Raw genomic sequence first — 6170 nt, 5'->3', positions numbered from 1 at the left:
TCCATCTAAATGGTGTTCATTTGAAAGTGATATAAATTAAGTGCAAGATAACCAAAATAGTTCTTGCTTACTGCTTCTAGGATATTCTAAAGGCATTCTTCACAGCCAATAGGAAAAAAAAAAACCAACCATCAACACTGAAAACCTTCACACTTTTCCTTCCTTTCCCGTAGTCAAGCTATGTTTGATTGAGATCCAGCAATAAGTTTCCATACTCACACCAAAAACCTCATGTCAGGTTTCAAGTTTTGCACATTTCCCAGCAAATCTGAGGTGCCTGACGACTGTTGCCCTCTCTCTTGCCCAATCCCAACCAAGGACATGCATGGGAAGAGCTTTCTGTACCCTTGAGTCAGCAGCTCAGGAAACAGGCTGTCCTGCACCAGGTTGGAAGGTCATTGCCACGCATCCTTCCTCCCTAGTGTCCATTTTCCTCTCCCCAAGCTCCCATCCCAGCACCTACTCGCCTGCCCATTTCTGCCACCACAATCGTGCGACAGGAGGTGCTCCAGAGCAAGGCCGTCTCTGTCCCTCGCTGGAAGCCAAAGGCACCAGAGTTTTCATACACTTAACCTGAATATTAAGCAATGTCTCCCATTTGCCCTGGTATTAGCATGAACCTGCAGACTCCCAGTTTATGTGCCTTTTGGCTTAAAGAGAAATAGTTCTACTTTGGTCTGACAAAATAGAATGAATAAGAATGACCAGTTCATATTTTGGTCTCAGAGGACCAAAACCAATTCACACCTCAAGGCAAGTGGGATGCCATGCACAGAAGGATGCAAAACCCCAAAGGCAGATTTTGATAGCGATTAGATTAGAACCAGATAAGTAGGGAACTCTTGGCGGGGGGGTGGGGGGGGGGGTGGGAATAATAGAAGCTTGTGTCCTTTATGTAGTACCAGCACTTTGGCTGCAGACTGGTTCAAAACCCTATTTCATACATCTTATGTCTCTGTATAGCTACCCAGAAATAATACTGTTAGAAAGATAGCTTAAGTTGTCAAGATCTCTGTAGAAGCCTTCAGAAGCACCACTTCTTTCCAAGTTACAGAGTTAAATTCGTGAAGGTTAAATTTGCTTTACATGTCACTTTTGATACTCCTTGCATGCCAAGGGAAGTTACTGTTAAATTTACCCTCCACGTCTCAAGCCTCAACTGACGTGATGCGACTTTCTCAGAAACTGAACATTTTCCACGCCTGTGCAACACAAAATCATACCAAGGGCCTCAGCACTTTCTAAGTCCATCCACAGCCACGGCTTGCAGTATTTTCTTTACAAATTTACTTTCAAAACTTCTGTTAAGGAGATATGATTACAATGTAGCTATGAACGACCTCTCGACAGCACAGCGAATACAGACCTGGGCTTACTTCACGTTCATTTGATATGCATTGACATTTTAACTGGAAACAGATTAATTTCTAGGTATCCAAGAGTTACTGTTACTAAACCTTTGGCTAGAATAGTCTTTAGAAAGGAATCTGATGTCAGGTATTTAACTGCACTCATTAGAAATAAATCAGTTTATGTAATCGATTAGGTAAACTCATCTTGATCTACAAAGATGTTGCTCATTTTCTCCTAGATTAATTCATATACCTATGAGACACAAAGAAGATGTAAATTCAAACTCACCCTCCTCAGCCATTCTGAAGGACCCTAGCCTGACCTAAACAGCCATTAAACACACAACAGCAAGGTGCTAAACTTGACAAATATTCATGGATGAATTCAAGGAGGGATCAGTTTATTGAACTGAAATGGTTCCTATCCTCTCACAAGCCGACTACTTTCTGTGGTTCAGTTGCCTGCCCGCTTTGTGTGAGCCCATTATGCCAATGCCACACAAGAAATGTAACATGCTTCTGCTAATAGAAATATTTAGATCGTACCCTCTAAAGCGCTACGCAGGGTATGGCTTTGCCAGAATCAGCCAGGAAGCGCAGGATGAAAATTATTCCAGCCAACAGCATTTTGCACACAAAACCACAGCTCAGGTCCGAAGAACAGATGACATCTTTTCACCATTGATCTGCTCAGTATTAAAATCGTGTCAGCTGCTGCTGAGATAGTGCTACCTTTCCATACAGCTCAAACGCAAGGGTTCGTGGGAGAAGGGTTAGCAGCTCCCTTAGCCAAGACATCGAACCAACGAATACGAAACAAGGCAGAAACGATGAGCAACTCTTTGTGCAGTAACAACTACTTCATTAGGATTTCTTCATCAGAAGGACGAAAAATTAGCATCTGACTGACTTCGAAATTATGCTACCTGTTCTTTGGCCTTACAGAAAACAGTGACCCTTCTTTCATGAACTTGATGATACTCAGGGCCCAATCCAGCAACTTCCCTGAATTCCGAACATCTGCAATTCCCATTGAGTGTGGGAGGAACTGAGAGAGCTCAGTAACAGGAGAGATGCAGCATCTCATTAGTTCAGGCCTTTATTTTGGGGAGATGCAGGAGCATCACACACTCATGCTTGGTACTGCTTGAGGAAGTGGACTCTCTGAATAAGGAAAAAAAATGAAGCTGCTCAGGGTAGAAAACTGAAAACATTTTCCTCCTCTAAAGCCAGTTGAATCTTTGTTATTTCACTGATAGTGGCAAGAAAATAGCTCACATCGTCTCTGTGCAGAGACAATACCAAAATGTTCTCAAGAACTCAGCCCAAGTTTTCCATGATAGTTTTTTTCCATGCTACATGATGTTGTTAAATCACAGTTCTTGAGTTAGTTAATCTAGCAGTTACGCTGCACTTCGAGACAGAATAAATCATTATTTAGGGACTACATACTGCAGTATTTACAATTCTGCCCCGAATCAAATTAAATTCCAATTTCAAAACGTGTCCATTCTCAAGACTACCTTAATTTATCAACCACCCTCAAAAAAGACAAGTCATAAAAACTGAGAGGCCTGGCGGGAAAGTTAACTGTAGGCACTGACAGCATAATTCAGTGAATGTTGGATACTTCACAGAATAATTTCATGGAGATGTGTTAGCAAAAAGTATATGCATCTTACTTTCTAACACAAACCAATTCCTGAAATGCTGATACTCTGTATACTCTGGAGTGTTAATAAATATTGTGCAGTTCATGATACTGCTGCTAAAAGTAAGCTCTGGAACAAAAAGAATATAAAATAAAGGCAAAACAAGCAGCAGTGGTCATAAACTTTAAGTGATTGATGGCAACTCACACAAAAACTGTGAGCAGACGTAAAGGGTACGTGCCACATGCAAATCTATGGGTCCATGTAATTCATTCTGTCTACTGCCAAACCTCCACAGATGATGGAAGTGACAAATAAGTTAAGCTTTTACACCTTGTGGTGATGCAGCCGTTTTTTTGTATCCTGAATTAGATAACCCTGGACCTTTCCGCCACCACGCAATAGCCACGGATGCACAGCTGAGCTTTCCTGTGCCCCTTGCCCGTCCGCAGACCCAGGTGAGGGTTTTGGGATAACCTCACCGTACAGACAGAAACACCAGTGTTTGCCACGACCATTCAGAGCCTATGGGAAACTAGTGGGTTACCAGATCCTCACCCAGGCAACTTTCACATGACGTTCAAGGGCACCTCTAGTCTGCAGCCGTTTCCCCTACCAGCCGTGAATGACATCTACTTTGTCAAAGATAACAAGGTAATATCTCCGTGTCTGTTATTTCCGCACACGGGGCACATGTACGCAACACCGACCCCTCCGAGAACTCTGTCCCACCTCGGACGCGCCTTTGGGGCCCACAGACCGGCCGCGGACACCGATATATCTACCCTCTTCTTACGGCTAACCACCACCACCCGTCCCAGTGGCACCGGGAGGTGGCGGCTGGGACTCTCCGCGCCCTGCTCCGCACCTGCCCCGACTGTTCCGTCCTGCACGCTACCGCCCCGCTGCAAACCGACCAGGGTGGTGGGGACAGACGTTCAACTTTCTCCCCGGCCCCAACCCGCCTCCGCAAAGAAACGCGGAGCGCAGGGCAGCCCCGCTCCGCCTCCGCGGAGCGCGCGGTGCCGTGGAGCCGTGCTCCCGCTGTCCGTCGGGCCGCCCGCTTCTGTCGGGCCTCACATTTTCGGTGCCCCCCCTCCCCGCGGCCCACCCCCCGAACACAACCCTGAGCGCCCCCTCCGCGCAGGCCCCACGCCCCCCAGCACCGTTCCCTCCTGCGCCTTAACTCCGTTTAAACACATGGCAAAGTGCTGCGGGTCACTCAGCCGATAAACAGAGAATGAAAAAAGCCAAGGCGGCTCTGCAGCTACGGCTAAAGACAAATTAAATCCCCTCCCCAAGAAAAAAACCAAACAACAAACAAACACAAAGTACCAATAATCCTAATCTTTTCCCAGATCAAGGCTCTTAGCCCGCGACTTGCATTTGATCTCTTCTCATGTGCTCGCTACCTACCACTGAAATCCCATTTTCTATACATTTCCCCAGTTCCCAGCTCCGTCCCACCCTCGGAAATGAATAAAAGTAATTGCAGGGATAAGAAGAATAAGAAGAAAAAGTCCCTGCCCTTCGCGGTTTGGGTTTAAAAGGAGAACTAGCGACATGCAAACGACAAGCAAATTGGAAGAGACAAAAAGAAAGGCAGCTAGAATAAACAAGACAAAGAGGAGGCTTAGAGGACCGGAGCAGGAGTTTAAAGGAGGGGATGGGGAACTTCGGCGGGGACGGGGTGGGGGTGGAGGAGGAAGCTAGGAACAACAAAAAAGAAGCCAAACGCTCGCTGCGTTTTCCGTCCATGCAAAACTTGACCTCCAACCCAGAGAATATAATAAAGACCAGTCCACAAAAGGTGGCAGCGAGAGTACGGAGGATACGCGGGGACGAGGTTTGGGGTGCAGGGGGTGTGTGTGTGATGATCACCTAACAACGAGGTCACTTACTCTTCAGCCCTGGGCAGGCTCCGGTGAGCGCTCCATCGGGCTCGGCGCTTACAAATCCTTACCGCTCTAGCTACTGGGGAATTAAAACTACTCAGCTAATAAAGTCAGTGCAATTTTGTCCCCTGGAAAAAGAAGCACAGGTTTGATAACGGTGATCAGTATTTTGCTGGGGATTTCATTCCCACACGCACACACACCTCCGCCCCCATCCCAACCCGTTTAAAGCAGCCTGAGCAAGTGGGAACAGTAAAGAAAAAGAGGAAAAAAAAGTATACATTTTGTTTAAGACCCGAAAAGACCGGGGGGGAAAAAAAAAAGCAGCGAGCGGGGCGCGGAGACGGCAGCGAGTACTTACTCCGTGCGAAGGCGATGAAGTGAGCCCCTCTTTTTTGTGTTTAGGCGGCGGACAGCGAGGACGGGCGAGGGACACGCACATGCACCCACCGCACGCGCCCCGCACACGCACGGACACGCGCGCACGGGCGGGCGGACACGCGCGCGCAGCCGGCGGGTCCCGCCGCTGATGAATATGGTAATCGGGGCGAGGGAGGGCGAAGTGCGGGCGGGCAGCGGCCGCGGCGGCTGCGGGGCTGCGGAGCGGCGGGACTGCGGAGCGGCGGGCGCGGAGCGGCGCGGGGGCGGGCGTGCGGCGGGGCAGGGCTGGGCTGGGGCAGGGCTGGCCGAGCCGAGCGAGCGCTCCGCACCGCCACAAGATTTACTTTAAGACACAGCTGAAGGAAACAGGAAGACTAGACGTCACGCTCGGAGTGACGTGAGCCCGGCCCGGCGCCCAATCGGCAGGCTCCTTGGGACGGACGGGGGGGACGGGGAGAACTTGGCAGGAGCGGGGAGAGAGAAGATGGGAGATCGAGGGCGGGGGGGGGGGGGGGGGGGGGGGGGGAAGGAGGAGGGAGAGAAGAGGAGGGGCCGCCCCGCCTCCGCGGGAAGGTGACGGTGGCCGCGCACCTGCGTGGGGGACGGGCGAGCGGGTGGGCACGGGGTGGGAGCGACGGTAGCTGCGGCCCGGTGGGGCGTCCCCCCCTCCTGCAACCACGCGGACAAAAGTCACACCGCTTGGAAGGAGGAGGGGGGAGCGAGAAACTTTAGGAAAGTCATCCCCGCGGGGGATGCCCCATACGGGAAAGTTTTCCACGGGGGAAGGCTTCCGCAGAGCAGTGCCGCCTGGGTGCGCCTCTTTCACGCGTTAAGCATCGGGGCGGGTAAAGTAACACCCCAGTCGCGGGCGCTGCCTCCACGCGGGTCGC

General features: G+C 50.0%; 1 protein-coding gene across 6 annotated transcripts in view; it reads right to left on the bottom strand.

Annotated features, from left to right (window-relative positions):
* The window catches only part of PROX1 (prospero homeobox 1), a 51441-nt gene extending 45948 nt beyond the window's left edge, over positions 1 to 5493 (bottom strand). For 3 of the 6 annotated variants that reach the window (XM_064164496.1, XM_064164495.1, XM_064164494.1), the window contains exon 1: positions 5261 to 5491. The gene's annotated coding sequence lies outside the window, so the exon portion shown is untranslated. Of the gene's footprint in view, positions 1 to 5260 lie in introns of all 6 variants that reach the window. The other 3 variants (XM_064164491.1, XM_064164492.1, XM_064164497.1) reach the window with 2 other exon arrangements.
* Between the last annotated feature and the right edge of the window lie 677 nt (positions 5494 to 6170).

Source organism: Pogoniulus pusillus, chromosome 25 (assembly GCF_015220805.1).
Source record: "Pogoniulus pusillus isolate bPogPus1 chromosome 25, bPogPus1.pri, whole genome shotgun sequence".
NCBI classification, from domain to species: domain Eukaryota; kingdom Metazoa; phylum Chordata; class Aves; order Piciformes; family Lybiidae; genus Pogoniulus; species Pogoniulus pusillus.
The sequence above is the reverse complement of the archived record's forward strand: the minus strand, read 5'-3'. Positions and strand labels throughout refer to the sequence as shown.